Raw genomic sequence first — 23,986 nt, 5'->3', positions numbered from 1 at the left:
TTTCAGTTGTATCACCGCGTCCTGTATGGATAATTGTAGGCGGAATCCTGTGATGGATGGTGGATATGCCCCTTTGTGCTCTAGGTGGGCTTGCCAGCGGTTAAGCAGTTCGTGCTTCATGGTCTTGCCGACGCACGACGTTAGCGATATGAGGCGAAGGTGGTTGAGGCTCAGCGTTTTTCGAGTTTCGGGATTAGTATCATTCTCGCAGTTTTCCATTGGTGCGGAAGGGCACCATGCTGCCAGCAGTCGTTCATAAATGCCGGTAACTGTTCCACGAATTTGTCATCGAGATTCTTCAGGGCTCGATTCGACACCCCGTCCAGGCGTGGTGCCGATCAGCTGTGGAGGTTGTGCAGCGCCTTCCTGGTCTCTTCTGCTCTAAAGTTCTTACCTAATTCAACATTCGGATCCCGCTAATATGGGCCAAGTTGTGCAGTCGAAGTGAGTGGTAAGTACCTCGTTTGTGACCGGACGGTAACTGCATCTTTCCTGTAATTCTCGAGCTCCCTGTGTAATAGACATGCGAGGAAGTTGCTACGCGTTTTTACGAATGTAGAGGTGAAATATGCTCCGAGTAAAGAGGGTACATGGTACATGTGTACGCGGAAAATTTTGACAGATACTGCGCCTTTTTTATCCTGTAAAGTGTTTCCAAACACCGCTAATGCCTGCTGTACTAACGCCTTCTAGGAATCTGGGTCTGCTTCTGTTTGCTGTTGGGTGCGACGTTCGAGGAAGCCTCAAATAAAAGGGCGCGCGGACGCCTGGATCGGACGCCCGGTGGGGTAATCTTCGTAATGAATGTGTGTGTGTGTGTGTGTATGTGTGTGTGTGTGTGTGTGTGTGTGTGTGAACCACTTTTATTTTCACCAGAATGGAGGCCCCCTACTCTCCGCCCCCGGCACACAGGCCTAGGGGACGGGGGACGGGAACTCCGCGATTAGAGGCAGGCAAAGAGGTGTTGGTTCCTTGCGGCCTCTTCCGCAAGGTGGATGGCTTGCTTCTGAAGAATTGGGCTCTCGCTCCGCAGAAGGGTTTCCCAGGCTTCTCTACTAAGTATTTTTGTCTTAGCCCCTGGGGAGCTAGCGCATTTCCAAATTACGTGATTGAGGATCCCTCTCTCCCCATATAGCTTGCATTTATCGTCCTGTCGCTCATCTTTCTGGACGTGATAGGCACAGACCGTTTGGATGTAATTCCCTGCCTGTAGACGCCGCCATGCGGTCGCCGGTTTGTTGTTCCGACGCTTATCTGGTAGTGGCACCAGTTTTCTGCTTTGTCTATAATTTTCTACTATTCCTGTGTAGTTTACCAGACGTTCGTTCATGTTCTGGCAATCAGGCGGCTCCGCCGTTACCCGAAAGTAGAGATCTCGGGCTAACTCATGTGCCGCCTCGTTACCGGGAACAGACGCGTGCGCTGGAGTCCATATTAGGCTGACTTTTCTATTCAGCTGTTTTCCGATCAGTATTTGCGCCGCTTCTGGTGCGATCCTGCCCTTTGCTTAACTGTGGATGGCTGTTTTCTTGTCACTAATTATGAATTTTGCTTGCGTTCTTACGCAAGCGAGCGCTATCACAACTTCTTCAGCTGTTTCGGAGTTGCGGCTTCTGATAGTGGCTGCCGATACTGGATCACCTCGGTCGTCGACTATCGAGGCTACCGCCGCACCCGACTTCCCGCTCGCCGCATCAACGTATACAACTGCCTTGCTGTCCAGTGGTTCGAAGCGCTTTTTGAGTGCTGCTCTCCCTTGGCTCCTTTCTTCGTTGTATATGGGGTGAATGTGTCGAGGAAGAGAGGGGATTGTTAGCTTATCTCGGTATATCTGTGGGATGCTCGACTTTTGTTGCATCCCTCTGTCTGTCTGCAGGCCTACCATATTTAGGATGGCCCTTCCTGTGGTTTTCTGGCTTAGCCTTTCGAGTTGCAACACTCTGACTGCCTCTACTATTTCTTCCCACGTATTGTGTACCCCCAAAGCGAGCAGCATCGCTGTGGATGTACTCATTTGTTGGCCCAGGGCCCTCTTGATGCATCGTCTAATGAGTGCTTCCAATTTCGTTTTCCTCTGCTCTAAGGTTTAAATACGGCGTAGAGTAGCCTATGCGGCGAATGACATATGCCTGCATAAGTCTGATCAAGCTCCTTTCTTTTAAGCCTCAGCCCCTCAATGTTATTCTCCTGAATATGCCCAGGACCTGTGTGGCGTAGCCTTCCAGTTTCTTTAGTATTCCGTCGTTATATCCATTCTCTTGAATGACTCGCCTCGTGACGTCATGACCTGTCGTAACAGTACATCGCGTGCCCCTTGTCGAATACAACCAGCATTTCATTGAATGCATCAAAGTTCACCGGTGTTCTATAATTCGTTTACAGGAAAGGAAAGGCGGTGCATCTGTCACTCGCGGATTGGATTGGATTGGAAAACATTAATTTCGTCGCTCAAGCAGGTCTAAGGAGAGACGTACTAGATGGCGGCTAGTCCATGGCCCGTAGTTGAATCTGCGGGTCCGAGCTGACCAGCACGGCTTCCCACTGCTCGGGAGAAGGGAGCTGTATTAGTTCCACCGCAGGTGGATCATTTGCGCAGTTCCAGAGAATGTGATCGTATGTCGCTCTTTCGCCGCATTTACTGCAAGTTGGATTGTACTGGCCTGGGTACAGCGGAATCTCGCTATCATTCTCACTCTAGACAAGGGTAAATATGAAGATCGTTTCATCATATCTGTCAAAAAAAGAATTTATTGGGTACATGCATACATACAAAAACGCACATTACTCACAAAACAAAGCACTATACAAAACACTGTTGGTTACATAAGCATGATAAACTAAAGATAACATGATTCCCCAGAGAGGGGAAAAGAGTATAAACAAGAAGGATTGTAATAAAGGACGACAGGAATCTCAAGTCTGCTGCCTCGTACAACATAGAAGCGCGTGTGCCAGCGCCGCAGAATTCGCGTCTCACCGTGAGTTTCTAACTGTCTAACTGTCCAGACAGATACTTCCAGATGACGAGGCGCAGCCTCTGCAAGGCTGGGTACATTGCTCTGTATTGCACGTTCTGTGATAAGAACAGTGTCAGATGAGATCAAATGGCCTTAATTCAGGCTGGTCTGGCAAAAGCTTTTCATAAGGTGCGTAATGATCTTTTGTTTGCTGTATTGGAGAGTACAAAGATTGGTGATGCCTTGCTAAAAGGCATTGAACTATTTTATAAAGCGGCAACTACAAGGCTGACTGTTAATAAAAACTTTACCAAACCTATTCCGCCTAAATCATGCGTTCGATATGGCTGTCCTTTATGCCTTTGTTATTTGCGTTATATCTTGAGCCCCTATGTCAAAATACCATAAAAAAAAGCAGCTCGTGGCTTCTCTCTATCGCAATGCGAAATTAAGATTTTGGATTATTCTGATGACATTGCCCTTTCATGAGCTGCTAAAAAGAGTGTGACCTAGGTTTTGCATGTAACTTAGCGTTTTTGTATTAGTTTGGGAGCGTCTCTTAACGTTGATAAATCAAAGTGGTTCTGATTAGGTCACTGGGGTACAAAGCCTAATTTTGTTGCCGGCATTAGGTGGGACTCCGAAGACTTACAGTATTTGGGGGTTCCTTTGCATCAATATTGCAATAGTGGGCCTTACTGGGATTCTCAGATCTCATCAGTGGCGATAAACCCAGGCATGTATGAGTAGAGAGCTGTCATTATTTGCACGAGCACAAGTTTGCAATATCTTCCTGATTTGGAAGCTTATCTATGTATTCCAGATGTTGAATTGTGCAAGAAACAAAGTACAGTCCAAGCATAGAAGTATTGCTACTTGGAGGTTATGTGTCGAGATAATTTGTTTCTCCCTCTGGAAGCTGATGGAGCTGGCCTCCAGCACTTGCTTGTTCATCAGCTTGTTTCAAGGTTTTTATTTTTGAAAAAGCAAGCCATCCCTTTCTCCTAGCTATGTTTAATAGACGAAGTGCCCATTTGCCAAATTTCTTTGCGCCTACTGGTCATAGGAGTGAGGGTTCTCTGTAGGGTTTTCTTAAGAAAGTTGTCGAAACATTTTATTTTCTTACTGTACGGTTTTCCTTGGACTGTACAGTCTATCCCGAAGACTGATGACAAAAGTTCTTATTGAGACATTATTTCCTATACCGATGTAGTTTGCCGCTTTCTTCCCTTTTCTAGACAGTAGTGTACTAAAGCGGGTTCAACAAATGTATATACAATCACCCGCAAGCACTTCCTTTCTTAAACTTCACACATCAATCTTACCTGTCAAAACGTGGCTTCTTGCAAAAGGGACTTTTGTGCCATAGTCAGTAAACTGTCGCCCGTGTCAGCAGCCAGAAACTATAGATCATTGCTCTGTGTATTGCATTGATGCAGAGTATTTGTTTCGGACATTGTTCAGCGGACTCTCAAAAAAAGACATAGATATTACGCCCTACACTATAAGATATTTGCCTACAGTGGAAGCTTCTGAGAAGCCATGTGACCCCTCTATGTTCGTGGGACTTTTTAGCCTGTGGAAGAGCCGCATGACAGATCGCCACGCAGAGCCAACACATTCACCGAAGTCTCTGTTCAGAGAACAATGTGCTATGGGGCGGGGGGTATATGCTGCGCAGGATCGACCTCTTGCCTGGTTATCAGCGAATTTTTGTTGTTCTCGAAATAGGTTCTCCTTGGTGACTTGAAGACGTGGCAAATTGGACCACAGGTGCGCCCCGTCCAAGACGGCGATCAGAGACGACGAAATATCGATAACGACACTTGAGAGTTACAAAGAGATTAACTCAAGTTTATATACAAAATTTGGCAATATTTACAGCAAGGTTAGGCAAAAGATACATGGATCTGGCTAGCTCGGCCTAGCCGAAGATGTACACATAAAGCCATAGCTCAGAACACCAGACCGGTCTCTCGGGCTTGGTTGTAAGCCCTCCGTGTCCAGCCCACATTTCAGTTACGTCCAATCGCCACGAACTTCAACATGATTGGTTCGTGGCCACGTGCAACTTCAGCAGTGTAAGTGAAACCCTTTCCACATAACGAAAGAAAAAACATAAAACACAAAATGTCACATGCTACTGTACACCTTGCCGCGTTCTCGCGTTAAGATCATCAAAGCAAATAAGCAGCGTCGTTAGCGGACCGCCGCCGTCTCGTACCCCCGCTGGTCCTAGAACTTGCAAAGTCCGTGACCTCTGGCTTAGCGGCGGCGGGGCGAAAAGACGCTCGGTCAGTCGTCTTTCTCCTTTGTTCAACGTTCCCCATCACCTTTCCACCGGCGCCGAATGTAACCCTTCTGTCTGCACGCGGCGTGTCTGTGAACGGACGTTTCAACCGCGACGGTGGTGTCGTGTCGGCTCGTATGAAAAGCATACTGCAGGTACGCACAAAGCAGCTTAATCTCCCTCTTTGGGGCTGGATTGCCTGTTAGCCGCCCAGTGACACTCGTCACTCTAATGGCTTTCCCTGCTTCATCCGGTGATTCGCGGCGCCTTCTCGGCGCCTTCTCGTCTGCACGCAGCTAGCACCAATTCATGCTACAAGCAAATCTACCACGAGGTACTGAGTACATAGCCGCTAATCCGGGGGCGCCTAGCGATACCTTACACGCCCCTCCCAAGATTTTACAAGGGGCCCAAATAACACCTTTAAAATTACAACCATCAAAGGGTATCGGCATAAATCACGACACCCTCCTGAGGGTGGTGAAAGTAGCTTTAGAATGTAACCACTGTTACAGCTTCACGCATGCACTCCAACAAAATCTTGCTGGGGGAGAAACAAAGATGGCACGCACACACAGAAATACATGACACTTGTTCGAACTGCAAGTTCGTGCGCGGCGTTCAGTTCACACTTTCATGCACGTACTCGTTCTGCTCGCGAACAGCACACACAACTCAAGTGCATGCAATAAAGGGAAATACTGAAAAATTCGGTTGCATGCATGTCGACATCAAACACTGGCATCAAGGCATGCAGCACGTCCGTCACGTGTTCCACACAGTTTCACAGTGTCCCCCACGTCACACCTCACTGAGCTTTGTCAGCATTAGACGTTTCCTCCCTTCCCTGCATCCCGGCCCAGTCACCACTGTCTGTCTCCCAGTTTTCGTTTGGTAACCTGGAGAAAGCGTCGGCGCTGCCGTGAGCGCTTCCCTTCCGGTGTTCCACCACCACGTTATATCTTTGCAGGGCAAGTGCCCAGCGTGTCAACGTCGCGCCCTGAGGGGTGGTTCGGGTGAGAAAAGAGAGGGGGTTATAATCAGACACCACCGTAATCTGGGCTCCGAACAGCCAGAGGACAAAATTCCCCAGCCCCTCATTATAAGTTCTTGCTGCAGGGCTATAAGATAGGCATCAGCTACTGACCCCGCATTAAGGTTCCGAAAGTCCACACACATTCGTATGGTTCCACCCTTCTTGGGGACGCAAACGACAGGGTGAGCGCGCGGGCTTTCACAGGGGAAAATCAGGCCCAATTGAAGCAGTTCGTCAACTTGCTTCCCCACTTCTCCTTTCAAGGTGGCAGATAAGCGGTAATGATTGCCTGGCCTAGGGTTAAGTCCCTCTTCTAAGATCATCTTATGCTCCCCCACGTCAGCTATCCCGGGTCTGTCATCGAACAGTCCTTGATACTCCTCAAACACTTTGCGAATTAGAGCACCTCCTTCTACTTCTAGGTGAGCAGTCATCCCCTCGGGGAAGCTCGTACTTGTAGTGGGTGTTGCCCTTGACCTGGGTACGCATTCCACTTCCCCTAACGCGCGATCATAATCAAATATCACCCCGACCGTCATTACGCGCCTCTGGTAAGGTCGTAGTTTGCTGGCATGCACCACTTTTTGGCCTCCTATCGGCATATCCACGAAGTACGAATGCTCGCGGTACTTTTCCATTACACTTCCAGGCCCTTTCCACTGAGGGAACATTTTTACAGGGCGCTGGTCGTCAAACAGCAGCACGCTGTAGCCTACCTCAAAAGACTTCTCCTTTGCCTGTCGATTGAATTGGGTTGCGTATGCGTTCTGCTGCCTCGAGCTTATTAACTCTGCGGTCTCTGCTGCGTGCTCTAGGCGCGTCTTCTGTTGTCGCATATACCCTGATGGGGACGGCCCCAGTGTTGCTGGTACGCTCATCTGCCCTGCACAACTACGCTTTAGAACCGATAACGAGCCAGTTGGTTCTCGCCTGTACAACATCTGGAATGGCGCGACTCCCGTCGTATCGTGTGGTACTTCTCAGTAAGCCCACAAAAGGAATGAAACGAACTTGTCCCATTCTTTTCCTTCCTCCTGGATGACATGGTAAAGCATGTTTTTGAAGATTCGATTCCACCGCTCTACGGCCCCGTTACTATCCGGGTGCCCTGGAGTAGAAAACCTCGGGCAACACCCCAACCTCTTCAAGAACTCCTTGGTGAGTTTAGCTGTGAAGTTAGTGCCACAATCGGAGGCCACTATTTCAGGAATCCCTGTTCTGCTGAACACCGTCAGGAGGGCGTCACAGGTAACTTTAGCACTGAGGGAGCGCAAACACACCACTTCAGGCCAGCGCGTGCACACGTCGATGATGCAAAGTGCATACCTGTGACCTCTCGCCCGATTACATCCACGTTAACCTGCTCGAACGGGTACCGCGGTCTCGTTAAGGACTCTGTTGGTTCATTGTCTTTCTGCCGGTGCTAATACCTCGTTTGACATCCGTGGCAGCTGTTGCAGTACTCGTGTACGTCGCTTCCGAAACCTGGCCAATAAAAACTCTCCTTAATTCGAGCTTGCGTTTTTCGGACCCCTAGGTGTCCCCCCCCCTCCCATCTAGCGTCATGTGCTAATTTTAGGACTTCTGGACGCCGGGATTTTGGGAGCACGGGCTGCATTAATTTTTGCCCCAGCACGTTTTTCTTAGAATAGAGAAATCCATATATCTCTACCATGCTTCCTCTCCCTTCTATACCTTGTTTCCAAGCTTCTGTCAGCATGGGGTCACCCTTTTGCTCCTTCTGGAAAACTGCATATGCGCTGCTTTCTCTGGTTGTACTAAGAGCCATGTCTTCCGTATCTCGAGCACCGCCTTTTGTTTCGTTACCGGGTACCGCCTTTACTTCCTGTGCGATAACGACCCCATAGGCTGCTTCTCTCTGCGCACCTGGCATTAGTTCTGTCAGGTCAACTTTCATCTGGTCTGTGGCTTCCACCTTACTCGCTGCTACAACGCCTTTCATATCACATTCGGCCCTAAGAGACTCCCAGGCTTCCTCCGAGAGTAAGCAATCTGTCTTCGAGACAAGTTTGTCGGTCAGGGCGCATACCACCGGTACTGACTCTTTAATGTCAGCGAAAATGCCCGAGTCGCGGTCTATCGTGAGGGGGGCAATAGAAAGTTTGGCCTGCACCTTCTCCCCGAAAGCCGATACCACCTCGATGGCTCCGTGTGGCTTAACCGGGTACTATACATTCGCGCACTACTCTGATTTCGGCCCCAGTGTCGAGAATTGCTTCAATCCGTCGGTTCTGACAAGTGAAAGAAATCGGTTTCAACTCGCTCATTGCGACAACTCCGTCCTGCGTCGCTACGCGTGCCTAGAGGTTTTCCCCTTTTGTGTGGGGCGCCTTACGCACAGTTGGTGGGGTGTCAGCCCTTCTATGTCCCATTGAGCCGCACGAAAAGCACCCTTTGTACCTCTGCTTTACGTCTCGCTGCTCGGTTCCCGTTTCTCGCTTACGGGGGGCCGCGTCTCACCTTCCTTCTCGCCCGCCAAAGCCTCCCGCGCCTCCCGGTTCACGCTTTTTGACCGCGCTATTCTTTCCTTGGTCCTCTTCAAAATTTTGTAACAAAATGGCAAACTCTGGTGCTTTCTTCCACCTGTCACCTTCTTGCAAGGTTACATGGCGAAGGGCGTCTTCCGACAGCGTGTTTTTTAACTGGTCTGCCACTAGCAATTCGGCCAGCTCCTCAAACGTTTTGGCTCCCCTTGCATCTGCATAGAAGGTAAAATAACTGTGCAGGCGGGTTGCGAACGCTTTCCAGCCTTCATTTGGTAATTTTTGGACCCCAAGAATCTCCTGCGGTACCCTCCTGCAGAAAGTTTAAGCTCATCCAAAGCCACTTTCTTTAGAACCTCATACTCGCGATGCTGTGCCGGTGTCAAGCACGTTGACAGGAACTGAACTTTTTCCGCTACTAGCGGGAATACAATGTGGCCCCACAAGTTCTTTGGTACCACGTAAGCATCTAGCGTATGTTCGACCGACTCGAACCAGACCGGAACCTTTGCCTCTGCCGGGAACGTCGGGATCGCACCTGAGAGCCATTTTGAGTAGCGACCGAACTCAGCGCGAGTGTCTTTTTTCTCCACAACAGCGGCGTTCTTCGCCGCGCTTCCTTCCTTACTTGCTTTAAATTTTGGTAGCTCAAGCTCAAGTTCGAGAACTCGAACCCTCAGTTCCTCCCTTTTCACCTCTATAGCCGTCTGGTTATCGGGAATCTCAGTAAAGGATAAACTGTCCTCAGTTACCACCGTCTCATCTGTAGCGCTCAATTTGCCCGCCTTTCGCCTGTCTGGGTTTAAATCTGCAAACTGGGTGTTCATGCAGCCCTCGGAATCCTACACAGACTTCAATGCTTGCGCAAATATGAAGGGCAAATAGGACTCACTCGCTTGTCTGAGCAGAAGCTGGCTTCCGACCTTCATCGCCTGTCCTTTGTCCTTCCTACTGTCGCTATCTCCAGCCTCCTTGTAGCTGATGATCAGGATCGCGATGCCTGCAGCCGGTCCCTATGACGCGCCGCGTTACAAAACTTGGCAATATTTACAGCAAGGGTAGGCAAAAGATACATGGATCTGGCTAGATCGGCCTAGCCAAAGATGTACACATCAAGCCATAGCTCATAACATCAGACTGGTCTCTCGGGCTTGGTTGTAAGCCCTCCGTGTCCAGCCCACATTTCAGTTATGTCCAATCGCCACGAACTTCAACATGATTGGTTCGTGGCCACGTGCAACTTCAGCAGTGTAAGTGAAACCCTTTCCACACAACGAAAGAAAAAAAAACATAAAACACAAAATGTCACATGCTACTGTACACCTTGCCGCGTTCTCGCGTTAAGATCATCAAAGCAAATGAGCAGCGTCGTTAGCGGACCGCCGCCGTCTCGTACCCCCGCTGTTCCTAGAACTTGCAAAGTCCGTGACCTCTGGCTTAGCGGTGGCGCGACGAAAAGACGCTCGGCCAGTCGGTCCTCCCGCGAACTCCTTCTCCTTTGTTCAACGTTCCCCATCACCTTTCCACCGGCGCCGAATGTCACCCTTCTGTCTGGACGCGGCGTGTCTGTGAACGGACGTTTTAACCGCGACGGCGGTGTCGTGTCGGCTCGTATGAAAAGCATACTGCAGGTATGCACAGAGCAGCCTAATCTGCCCCTTTAGGGACTCGATTGCCTGTCAGCCGCCCGGTGACACTCGTCACTCTAATGCCTTTCCCTGCTTCATCCGGTGATTCGCGGCGCCTTCTCGTCTGCACGCAGCTGGCACCAATTCATGCTACAAGCAAACCTACAACGAGGTACTGAGTACATAGCCGCTAATCCGGGGGCGCCTAGCGATACCTTACATTATCTTTACTAGATGCATGTATATGTCTCTCGGAATGGTGATGTGTAGCCAAAGTGAGAGCTCGATGCTGGTGTAACTGTGTATTGACAGGTTCCCGGATGCGACCTGGTTGAATTAGCTCGCAGTACTTTCATGCAATAAGCAAACAAAATCCGGGGTGTGGCGCAGTGGCAAAGTTCTTGGCTGGGGTTCCAAAAAAATGGAGGTTTGATTCCCCGTTGGGAGACAATAGATCATAATTTATTTCTCAAGCATCAATGCAATTAGTGCCGCCGCAAAAGCGTGACACTTTTGCTGACGACAACGATGAGTTAAAGGCTTTCACCTTAAAAGTAGATTTAACGAATCAAATTTGCACTTGGTAATCGCAGCTACCAATTATGAAAGGCCCAAGTCTTTGCTCAACCGCTCCGCCTTTCTCTTGACCCTTGTAATGCTGCGCCAGACCTGTCTGAAGTTCTTTTTTAGTGTTTCAACTGCCTTCTCATTGTAGATTATACCGGTAGGTACAACGACAACCCATTTTTTTGTGGAACTGCATCAATTGTAGGTCATTTTGCGTGGAGAAGCGAACCGGACATGCCTTCACATAAACTGCATTTACAGTTTCAAAAAATTATAATTGAAAAGGGCTCTTTGCAGATGCAGGTCAGCCATTTCCTTCTTAAACAGTTAAACAAACAGCATGTAAATGACCCTTTCGTCACACAAAAAAAGATTAGTTGTGGTTTTGCTCTGGTTAACCCTAGTTGAATTGACAAAGCAAAGGCGGATGCTTTTTTTTCCTGCTACATTATTCTCCTATCACGCCATATCAGTGTAAGGTGCTACATCATTGTGGACACATAAGCTCATCATTTAGGGGATGACGCGAGAGCGTAAGCTACCAGCCCACATATAAAATCACTCTTCAACCAAGACGTATGGACGTTCCTGCATGTCGCAAGGACAACGAGAATGCAAATCGTCCTGGCCGGCTGATTCTGATATCACCCTCCCATATGAAAGGAGCGACCCGAGTTGGGAGCTCCTGCCCGTGGCATAGGGATAACGTGAATTAAAATTAGTAGACGGTAGCTACACCTCTTCACGGCGTTGCTGCGGCCGCCTGATGCCTCGCTTTGGCTGTCGGTGTATTGCTTTCGCAATAAAACGTTCACACGATGTCACAGGGTACCAGGGGCATAACCAGTAAATTGGATTAGCGTTTTCATTTGATGTCGAAGACTGTTTCTACTCCATACCGCACGGGCATTTATTCGCATCGGTAAGAGCATGTGTGGAAGAACATTGAGAAGTGTCTTTCCAGAACTCAGCAAGCATGTCCTTATATCATTTTATGACTCCTCTGAAGTTTTACCTTAGCAGTAACTTTATTTCATCTGAGAAAAGTCATCTACTACGGCGCGGCATATGCATTGGTTCATGAATATTACTCCTTGCCTCATGATAACCTACTTACCATAGTTGAAAATTCGATCCTTCATTACGCTGCGGTGGCATTTCAAAATGAATAAGGGATAGCTTTTGATTTCTTTTATTTGTCTGTTGTTTTATCTGCACTCCACTTTTATATATTGGCAAGACACTCCTTACACTCAAAAAGAAGGAATATGCATTGGATCATGCCTGGCCCCCTGTACTTAGTAACCTATACCTTGCACACCTCGACAGGATCCTCCAAGAGCGACTTGCAAACTCTTGCGTGGTTAGAATCTTCAGATTTGCAGATGATTTTCTCTTCCTAGTTAACTGCACACCATCAAACATCAAGGCCGTTACGTCGGACATTTTGACCATTTTACAAGGGTTTTTTCAGCCGCTACTATTGACTAGTGAAATGCCTACTGACTCAGATATAGGCTTTTTTGATATTAAGCTTAACTTCTTGGACACCTACGTTTACTGATGCTATTTACCTCGTGCCAACAAACCGCTTCTACCATATACGTCAGCCAATTCTAAACACGAAAAACGAGGCATTATTAATCTATACATGGAAAACGCCTTTGAAAAGTCATGCCCCCACCTATGCACACCTAGCTTTCATGAAGAACTCGCAAGATTCCTCGAAGCAGGGTACCCTAAAGATTTCGTGGGTTCAGTCGCCGAAATCCTCCTGAAAAATAAAGTCCCGAAAAAACGTGACATCCCAGCAGAAACGAAGAGCAAATTGGCTGTCATTCCTTGCATCTATTATGGAAAAATACAGCGCAGAGAAGGACGAGGACAAAATGAAGACACATAGGACACACGTTCAGTGGTCAGTGTTCAGTGGTCTACAGCATCCCTTTGAAATGTGGGAAAAGCTATGTAGGGCAAAGCGGTAGGTGCTTGAACGACCGCCACCGGGAACATTGTAACAATGTGTCTGAAAAGCGAGGATGGTTTTTGGATGTACACTGCAGGAAATGTAAACTAAACTGTAATGACGAAAATGTAAACCAACACGATCCAGATGAAATGTCCGTGTGCCATCCTGACTACCAACAATGCCATGTTATCGCAAAAAACCGATGTCAACTGACTCGTGAGATTATAGAAGCTGAAATGATAGATCGGTTGGGTGGGTCTTGCGTAGCCAAGCCTTCTATCGCTCTTACTCATAAGAAGTTGATATACTTAAGACAAGATATGAATGTATCGCCTACTGCGCATGTATGATGTTGGGGGTTTCATCTGTATAATAAGGCTCTGAGGCTCGAAATAAACTGTTGAAAGTCAGCGCTCGTGTGTCCTATGTGTCTTCATTTTGTCCTCGTGCTTTTCTGCGCTGTATTTTTCCATCATGAATAACCAACACGCCCAGACTGCTACGGTATTGAACTTGCATCTATCGTCTCGCGCACAATGCCAAGAAAATTGAGAAAAAGGCAAACGTTCGCGTGATATTTTCAGCCACAGAGAAACTAAGTGTGTTATGCAAAAGATTACTGCCCTCCGCAAACCGCTCCGAAAAGGAGCAGTGTACCAAATCGCCACAGGAAAATATTGGTTAAATGTACTGAGGGCGTTTTTGTACAATATTCCGCTCTCTTGTGGCAAGCAGTATATTGGATAATCTACTAGGTACCTGAATGAAAAGCTTCGGGAGCACAATAACAACGTAAAGATATATACCGGCAACAATCTAGCTTTGCATTGCAAGGATTGCAAGTGCCTGCGTTTTTAGATAAATGCTCAGTCGTTGCCAAGAGTAGACATAAGCTAACTCGCAAAATTATAAAAACTCCACGGATTGCTGCCTTGCACGAAAACTGTGTTTGTACACCGTCCATGTCCTTATCGAAACGAGAGCTGGCCTTCTTGGGTTCGAAACATCTGTGATCTCCCATTTTTTTCGCATCTTTTTCGATTTTTATTATTTGTCTGTGAAGACAGCGCATGCGCTACTTTTGCTCAGGTTCCGCTCAACATGGTTGTTTTTGGGTTTCTTCGTGAGGCAGAAGTTAGCGCCTGTGTTGTGGTGTGTTCCCTTCTCTTATGTCCATCGTCCTGGTGTTGCACTTCTCGTATGACATGGTTCATACATAGCACCTATACTAACTGACATCTTTTTATCACCTATTGGCCAGTCATTGAGAACAGCCCTAGATGTTAGCAGGATTTCAAAAGGGTTCAGATACGTGGATGATAATTTAGTTCTTTTGAGCAAAAGCCACGCTATGACGTACCAGGATATGGTTAAATAGGTTTTATTTCAGTTTAGACAACATCGTAAAACGTAAAACCTTTACTCATAAAATGTCTTGGGGGGGACTCCTTGTAGGTTTTAGACATCCGCATGATGTTTTCAAACAACGATGTTTGCTGGTTGTATCGCCCCAGAGTACAGAAAGGTTACCCTATAGTTCGGCGCACTCAAAAATAGTTAAATGGTTGATTGTCGCTCTTTGCTTGAAATCCGCCCTCATGAAGTCGCGAAATGCAGGAACGTTTTATTTATCAGGTGGTAGATTTTCTTTCCTCTGCCGGTTTCCCCTGTGCAATCGTGGCGGCTTTGGTCGAGACGCTGCTGGAAGAGATGAAGGGAAAAGCGCGCCGAAGGGCTGAAAGCAAAACAAAACTGGTAGCAATGCCGTATGTGCACAAGGTGCCGCACAACCTGAAGAAGGTGGCGGAGACGTACCAGGTGATCCACTTCTAGCTATAACACGGTCACTGCTTTCAAAGCAGCATTGCGTCGGATGCAGGCGCTTATCGAAGCAAAGCGATATATGCACAGTGAGACACGGAGGTGATGCTTCGCATGGCCAGCCGACTAGCTTTATGGAATTGCCGGGTCGTACGCAGTGATGCTTTGAAAACCAGCGGCCGTGTTATAGCTAAAAGTGGATCACCCTGTACAATGTACCAACGGGGTTTACAGCACAGTTCAAACTGGTAAAGCTACGCCCCCAATTTGCCAAACAAGGAGCAAGGAGGAGCGGTTGTGGCAACAAACATACTAGGTCCTTTGCGGAATCCGCCCTCGGAGTTATAATGAAATACCACTGTCTTGTGAAAAAATATATGTAGGCCAGCCTGAAAGCTGCGTGAACGATTGTGCACAGAGACATAACTAATCATTAAAACGGAGAATGGTCTAATTTGGCTAAGCCTTGCGTGTCCTGCAGATTAGGATTCCGGCCAAGAACCGTAATTCGATAGCACGTGAACTAACGTAAGTGCATTTTATAAAGACAGAGGGAATGATTCTATCAGCCAGTCTTCTGTTGCTGTACAACAGTCTGGTAGCCTATCTTGATAAAATGGTTTAGGTTTTGAAGCCCAGTGTCTACTGATTGTCACTTACGTCTGACGATCTGTCGTTTGTGATACTGTCTATTTGGTTCTCTTTTATCTTTTCCTATTGTTTTTTAAGTTTCCGGCTTTGACTGCTTTTGCTTCGTATACATCACACTGGTTGTTCTACGCGTGACTGACTACTATTGCTACAATATTTGTTGGTTACCTTTAGTTTTGTTATTTTTCCATGTTTGTTTTGTTTTTACGTTTTAGGTTTTGACTGCTATTGACAATTGACTGCCTGATATTGCTAAGCTCTGTTTCTTTTATATTTCGTTACGATTGTTTTAAAGGACCCAAGGCTTGAAGCCGTGCTTAAGAAAGGCGCACGAGTTAACGGTATTCCGTCACTAGTCAGCCCAGAGCAAAAGTATTTAGGCTAACATCTTTAACAACGCAGACATTCCATTTTAAAAATGGTACTTCTCCTCTCTCGTCACTCTACCCCTCAACGCATGCACGCCGATGCGGCCGCCAAACAAAAATTATTTTCGGGACGACGCCCCGCCCATGGTGCGGTACGAAGTGATGCCACTGACTCTCGGTTTGGTAACTCTCGGTGGTGCTCCGATTTTGTTTGCGTTTCTTGCGTCGGTCGCCATGGTTCGCATGGGTCCCGAGCTCGAAGCGAGGCTTCGCGAAGCTGCCGCCAAGTTGGACTTTGATCCCTACGAGTATGCCCCCTTTCGTGACCCGCTGGACGACAGCGACGACAGCAGCATGTCATCGTCTGGCCCGTCTGAATCACCAGGTGGCGACGGAGACGACGGCTTACCGTGGTGCGTTCCATGGCGCTCAGGCTACGGCACATAAGTTATCGTGACTTTATTAGAAATTTTTAGTTTAGCGCTGCCGCTTACCGCGGCCGTCTACCGCTACCATGCACCGTCAGAACAGCCCGCGCTGATTGGTCCCCGCGTGCGGCGTCCGCTGAATACGGTGGCTAGATGGGTACGCTGAAATTCGACAGGAACGTGGCGCCATCTGTCTCCATCTGGGTGATCTGCGCATGCGTTCTGACGCTCGCGCGGTAGCGGTAGGCGGTAATGGTAAGCGATAGCGCTAAACTATAAGTCTATTATTTCACGAAAGGCCGTTTCATGCTTGCTTCGGTGCTTTGTCATATTTTACGCATACGCAGATGCCGCTGCGGCCGCTGCGAATGCATGACCACACCTGAAGATGTGTGCTGCCGCAGCGTTTCGGAGGTGGCGGTGTGCCAACAGGAGGGCGGCTGGAATATTGACCACCCAGCGTTCCGAAGCGTGTCTGACACCCGAGTCTTTCGGGCTGTGCACATTGCACTGGAGGAGGAGGGGCGAACATTGATGAAAACGGAGATGAACAAATAAGTAGGTAGTGCGGAAGCATCGGGTGTCAGATGCACATATTTTTTGTGATCCATTTGCTGTAACGCGTAGTATTTTCAGGCAGCAGCGCTTCATATCCTACCACTTGTTCACGAAGTGGATTTGGGGCAGGCTGAGTGAAGGCAACAGAGTGGTGCTGCCGGCCTGCGTCGTTAGCCACATTCCGCGCGAATCTCCGTCGGCGACATACGTAGGATTCAGGCACCCTCCCCTTTATATTAAAGGTGATTGTCTTTTCACTGCATGCTGACTCCTAACTTTATCACGTGTGCCAGGCGCATTACATTTACGAAGCGTCTAAAGGTACGTCCGACGTATCCATTCGATTCTCGTAAAGATACGGCGGACGTCGATATACAGGCTCATGGCTATATGCACGTCGAACGCGGCCACATTCCGCTTGCTACGCGTGAATGAATCTTATCCTCTATGATATCAGCTAGCCGCGACTCTCGATGAGGTGCTACGAAGAGTGCATCCGTTCTAACATAGATCACGGTCTTCACTTAGGGTTGTGTACGTCAAGCATCGCTGTCACGCACATAGCTGCAGGCGATGCTACGTGGGGGTGGTGGTGACTATGGTTTATTTTTTTGGGGAGGGGGTACTGGTCACGTCTTATGTTAGCCATCTTTGTGGCATCACTCTTGGTGACCAGGGGGAAGGGGAAGTTGGGATTAGGGGAAGGTTGGGGAGGGGAAGGTTGCTGGCGCCGCCTATGTCGCCGCCATTTACGCACGAAGCACTATGGGCCCATGCAGGCCTACAGAACAGAGCTGAGGCCAGACTCCTCCAGATAAATAAGGAGGAGCCGGTGAGCAGAAAGTTGGTTCCGAGCTGGGAAGAGCAATTGCCCTTCCGTATCAGCAGGGAGACCAAGATTCCGATAGCCATTCAGAAGTTTCTGGCGATGGCCAGCGGAGGCTGGACACACGAGGAGCAAGTGTCCCAGTGTGCCAGTATTGCCGCAAGAGGGACAGGCTGGGCTGGGAGCTCGGCCACAGGCATACATGCGGGACGGAGTCCACGTGCAGCCTATTCGAAGTCGTAGGAGGAGGGATTTGTCCTTCCGTGAAAGTTTGTCAGAGAGCCGTTGGAGATGTTCACCAGCGGCAATACGACGGTCAGGATGGAAAGACCTTATCGACCTTCTCAAGAGGGGTCTTGAAAAGTCAAAAGGTGTGACAGCCTCAGTGACTGGGGCGCCGTTGTCGTGCGCCGCTTTGGCCAAGGCATCCGCCTCTTCATTGCCCTGGACTCCAGTATGTCCTGGAACCCAATGTAGGGCCAGTTGATACCCCGAGTCCTGAAGGGCTAGGAGACGGGCTCGGAGAATGTTCACCGAGAGGTTGGTGCCGTGGTAGATAGTCAGGAGCTGCAGAGCAGATCTAGAGTCGCACAGAACATTCACAGGTCCAGGAGGGACACTGGAAGCGATGAACTGTGCGGCTAGGTGTAGACCGGCCAGCTCAGCAGCTGTTGAACTGGCAGGGAATGACAGGCGGCAGGACCTAGACTGGTCTAGCTGCGGTGCTGTCATGGCAGCAGCTGCTTGGAAGGTAGAGGGTCGAACCGAGCCATCTGTAAAGAGGAGTGTAGATTCTCTACACTCCTCAAGGAGGGCTGCAGTTGTCTGCTGGAAGGCAGCTACAGGGGTGTGACGTTTGGTGTGACCATCCGTATCCAAAAAGACAGGAATTGGGGGTCGATTGGGTGGAGGGGGTAGGACTGAGAAACCTGGGACAGGACCGATGATATCTCTGTACACTGTATACAGCTTACCCATACGAGAATGGGATTTGCTGTGCAGCCGTGCTAGGAGTGAGGCACCATCTGGAGCATGGCTGAGACGATCAATGTGAGTCAGTCCCCTCTGGGCGAGGAGAAGATCCAGAGGATAGATACCAGCTTCCGCAAGGGTAGCGGGAATCTGTGAGGATTGAGGGACTCCGAGGAATCTTCTAATCCAACACCTTCGAATCGTGTCGAGACGAATGACTCGACTAGACCGAAGGGAGACGAAGGGAAGGGCATATAGGATGACCGAAGTCGCCGCTGCCTCGAAGAGCTTGATTGCCCAAGTGGAGGTGCAACCATTGCCATTTGCAAAGAGACGCTGGACTGCTCTTCCCACACGATCAATATGGGGAATGAGGGCTTTGTCAGCTGGGATCCAGGTGAGACGGTCGTCAATTGTGAGACCTAGGTATTTCACCTGGCGTTTCCATGGAAGAGGGGTTCCTTCGATATGCAAAGTTGCAAGACGGCGGGAACTCCGTGCTCCTCTGGGATGGTAGACGAGGGCCTCAGGCTTAGTAGCCGAGAGGGTCAATCCCTTAGATGATAGGAAGTACTGGACGCCGTCCAGTGCCTGTTGCATAGCCTTCCTAGCGGAGACAATACGTCTCTTTGGAGCTCGGATCCAGAGGGCTATGTCATCTGCATAGATGGAGCAGGAAACTTTGTGGATTCTGATCTGCTGAACGAACTTCGGCAGGCCAGCTAGGACGAGGTTGAACAGCCAAGGACTGAGGACTGATCCTTGGGGAACCCCAGATGTAACAGGACGAGGAGAGCTAAGTGTTTGCCCAACTCGAACTTGGAAGGTGCGATTGGAGAGGAACGCCGAGACAAAGCTACGCAGTTTCCCAGTCACTCCAAGGGCATCCAGAGCCTGCTCAATGATGGTATGGGGCAGGTTGTCAAAAGCGGACTGGACATCCAGAAGGACCAGGAAGACGACATCGCCCGCATATTTGGCTTCCTCAAGGGTGGAGACCACATCTGCTATAGAGTCTGCAGTACAGCGGTGCTTCCGAAATCCTGTCTGCATCTCTGGAAGGAAGTTGGTTGCTCTGGCGATCCATGTGAGTCGTTCCAGGGCAATGAACTCCATGGTCTTGCAGGCTGCAGATGTGAGAGATACAGGACGGTAGGAGGATAGTTGTTTAGCCGGCTTACGGGGCTTAAGGATGGGAACAACGATGGCATTTCTCCAGTTGTCCGGTAGTATGCTGCTGTCCCATGTGTCGTTGAAGACTGCGAGGAGGCGCTTCTTCTCCGGGGCATCCAGATTACGGAGCATCTGGAGTGTAAGTCCGTCAGCGCCAGGAGCTGATTTCTTCTTCGAGCGGTTGAGGGCACGTTGAAGCTCATGAGGGGCAATGGGTTCATTGCAGAGGGTAGAGATGGTCTGTGCCAAAGCTGCTGGTGGTGAAGGGGTAGCCCGAAGGGGCGAAGGGGGATTTGCCACTGGAAGTCCAGCGGATGGGGGGGGGGGCGTGGCTGACTTGGAAAGGAAGTCGGCAAGTTGCTCTGCTAAGTCTTGAAAGGAAATGCCTCTTGCGATGGCTGCTCCCAGGACAGGTTGTCGATTGGAGGCAACCTGCAAAAGGGATTTGAGGATGCGCCAGGCAGCAGAGGACTGTCTGGCTGACTGCATGGACCGGCAAATGCTGGCCCAGCTTTCCCGGGAACGACGATTGGCCTGACGACGGCAGCAAGCATCGATCCTGCGGAAGGCCTTCCAATGTTCGGGATGGTGGGTGCGCTCGGCCACTCGCTCAGCCCTTCGTCTGGAGGCCCTAAGTCCGAGTAGACGTAGGTCCGGGACTGGTGCATGTAGTGGTACTGCGCAGGTGATTGTGGAGTTCTTGGCGCAGCGTCCAAGAAAATCCAGGAAGTCACCTGCAAGTGGGATGTCTTTCACTCGTTCTCTGAACTCGGCCCATTTGGTAATGGGGTAGAGCTTTTCCCTCCTCCTACCCCTCATAGAGGGGTTAAGGAAGATGGGAAAATGATCCGAGCCCAAAGAGTCAGGAGCTCTGGCCCACGAATAGTGGCAGGCATCAGAGATGAGAGCCAGGTCGATGAAAGAAGATCGTCCTGGCCGAATGAAGGTTGGGGAGGTAGGCTGTAGGAAACGAAGGCCAGCCGCGTTGATGGCGTCCAAGAGCTTTTTGCCTCGGGTGGTGCTGGACTGGTTGCCCCATGCCCTGTGGTGGGAGTTGAAATCCCCGCATATAAGGACATCCTTACCTAGACGGGAATGAAGGGCAATGAGGCAGGAGGGGTCCCAAGGAACTCCTGGAGGGACATATACTGAAGCAACTATAGTGTCCGTGTCACCCATACGGACGCGCACGGCACAGATCTCCAGTTGTCCTAGGTCAGGTTGGGCAACATCCATCAGTGTGTGGGGTATGTCACTCCTCACATAGATGGCTGTGCGGGGCCTGTGTTGTGGATGCGAAGGATCCAGGCAGGGGGCATCACTGCAGTCCTGGTTGGAGCAGCATGAGCGGCCAGAGTACCCGGTGAATCCTGGTAGTCGGATGTTCTCCGCTGGGACTCGGGTCTCCTGTAAAGCAGACATCAAATTCCAGAGATTTCTGGAGGATTAGATCTTTGAGGTCCGCGTGTCGTACTCGCAGGGAGTTGGTATTCCACTGCAAGACACGCGGTCTCCTGGGAACAGGGTTGCGTCTGTTCCTACGTCTGGCCATGATGGCGAGTGGTAGGGCTCCCAGTAATGAGAGCAGCAGCTTCTCCCAATCGGCGAGCGCCAGAGTTGGGTGGGAGCTGGGTCATGAGCGCTTGGACAGCAAGTCGTAGCGCTTCGGTTACCGAAGTGAGTGTGGCTTGGATATCCACCGCCACAGGTTGCTGAGGGGTCTCCCTAGCTGGTACGCTGGGGTGCTTGGGACTCCGTGACTGGAGAGCCTTTGAGTAGGATTCGAACTGGGTAGACCCAGACCCAGTGGGCTGAAGAGGGCGGAGCTCGTTGAGCACTTGCCGCCGATCTTCAGGTGTTGTTGTCTTGCGGAGAGCCGTGGTTAGCTGCTGTTGGTGTCGCCACTTGGGACACGAGGGATCAGCAGCCCTGTGCCGACCTCCGCAATGAAAACACTTGGGAGTGCTAGAAGTGCACTTCCGAGTGTGGTGTGATCCGCCGCAGATGGAGCAGCGATCAGGCCTGGTGCAAGCGGCGGAGACATGATTAAAGGCTCCGCAGCGGGTGCACTGGAGGGGACGAGCTTTCAGTGGTCGAACAGCAAACTTCATCCCGTTGATGTAGACATGGTTAGGTGGAGGAGCAGCAAAGCGGACGGAGACAGGGTGGCCTCGACGACGGACGCCGAGTATCTCAACATCAGCCTCAATGCCCTCGGCAATGTCCTGTTCCCGGACCTCGCGATCGACGCCGAAGATAGTGCCCACATGGAAGTCCATGCGGGAAGCCTCGAACGAGCGAACGGGAATATCGAGGAGGGACTTGAGGGTCAGGAGGTGATCACGGGCTTCTTGCGATGACACATCAGCAGCCACGATGTTTCGTTTCCGGTTGAGCCGGACCTCGATGACCCCTGGCTGGCCATAAAGATAGGCACTCATGTGTTCCTTGATGGTTGCCCTGAAAGAAGTGTTCTTCTCTCGAGGGGTGAACAGCACCGTGGCCACACGAGTCACCTTTGGGCGGTTGATTCGGCGTGTGACCGTAGTCCAACCACCGGTATTCCGATCGTGATCAGGAGCCGGATGGTTGGAGCGGGAAGGCTGTTGTGCCGTGGTGGAGTTGTTAGCCTGGTCCTGAGTTAAATCAGAGGAGGTAAACCAGGGAACCTCAGGAGGAGAACCGGAGGATGGTAGGGCAGCGGTCTTGTCAGAATCTTGATGGTCAAGATCCTCGGCTAAGGCTGCAAAGGAGTTATGCAGAGTTACTTCACCTTGGGAAGTGAGCTCTTGCGAGGGTCCGGAGGAACGAGGCTTGCGGAGGCGGCTCGTAGTTGCGAGTACCTCGTCCAGTGCCGTGAGTTGGGAGGCAAGGTCTTCTTTTCCAGCTGGAAAAGTAGTAGATGAAGTGTTGCTCTCACCAGATATGACAGCCTCGAGTGCCTGGAGAGACGCCTCTGGCTGTCCGGTAGGAAGCAAAACAGGTGATCGGCACGAGTCGGACGACTCGGCTGTCGCAGCGGCATCGTCGGTGACCTTGCGCTGTTAGCGCTTGGCCTTTCCTTTCCGCTGAGGCTTGGGAGGTGGGTTGTCGGCAGGATCCTTAAGGAATTGCGCCGCTCTCAACCGGGTCACAGGGGGAGATGGGCTGCAGCTACCGGTCGGAGATGAAGAGACCTGGGGCGGTGGAGGCCCTGAGGCAGGAGGGGGGACAAGGTTGCGACGGGACTCCTCAATGGAGGGGGCTGTCAGCAACCGAAGACTGTCGTAGAAGTCTTCAAGTTGTCCCCGGACATGGCACTCGATGTCGGCACGAAAGGATGCCGGATCTCGGCCGAGGCTGCGAGTACGGCGGCGGACCGGTTGGGGACCGCCGCGGCGAGCGGTATGTTGCTCCATAGCAACAAAAACCTGAAAAAACTACAAGCGAGAAAAGCGGCCGAAACCGCAAATTAGTGCGCTTAAGCTCACCTTGAAAGCGACGGTAGGACGAAGAGTTGGTCCCAGCTGCAAGGCGGGACCATGCAGCCGGAAGCCCGGCACAACCCCGAAGGGGCCGGCGGCGGCGATGCGCTCCCTCAGTGGACCACGGTGAAAATCCGAGTGGTGGTATTCTCGGTAATTAATCCAGGTGAAAATCCACAGAGGGAGCACACAGGGGCCCCGCGGCACTCACACAGCACACGCGCAACGCGCCACAAGCACAGGGGAGGCTTCCGAGGCAGCGCGGCGCTGAGGAGCACGGCCGGGGAGCGAGCGGCGCGATGAGCGCGCGCGTACTCGTCGGAGCGAGCCGCGCACGCGACCGAACGCGCCGAAAGCTGGAGGCGAAATGCGGCGACCACAGGAGCGCACGAAATCGAAGGGAGCGAGCGACGGAGGTCCGCTCTCGCTGAAGGTTCCGAGGGGACTGGGCTACGTACTGCACCAGCTCCACCAGCTGGCATCGAGATACGCACATTCACGAGCAGCTTTCGCTTCGCACTAAACTATCACCTCGATCTGACCGTAATGCGAGCGAGCTATTCCTAGCATTTACGCTCTCTTAGGTCCTGCATCGACCTCCGAAGATCTAGCGCCGGCACAACACACACACACCTCGCCGTGCAGAACGTTCGGCAGTCCAAAGTATGTATGTGAAATGGCTTTATGCTCGTTCCTCACATGCAGACCGAGGAAACACAATATGTTTCTAGCTAAATTCTTCGTTTAAATTCTACCTCAGAGCCGTGGCAGAAG

At 50.5% G+C, this 23,986-nt stretch overlaps 1 pseudogene; it reads right to left on the bottom strand.

Moving 5' to 3' along the window:
* Nucleotides 1–943: 943 nt before the first annotated feature.
* On the bottom strand, nt 944–1,996 carry LOC146193930 (uncharacterized; annotated as a pseudogene).
* Between the last annotated feature and the right edge of the window lie 21,990 nt (nt 1,997–23,986).

Source organism: Amblyomma maculatum, chromosome 4 (genome assembly GCF_055883805.1).
Source record: "Amblyomma maculatum isolate TAMU_Amacu chromosome 4, ASM5588380v1, whole genome shotgun sequence".
NCBI classification, from domain to species: domain Eukaryota; kingdom Metazoa; phylum Arthropoda; class Arachnida; order Ixodida; family Ixodidae; genus Amblyomma; species Amblyomma maculatum.
Note: the sequence above shows the minus strand (reverse complement) of the source record. Positions and strands in the feature narration are given on the sequence as shown.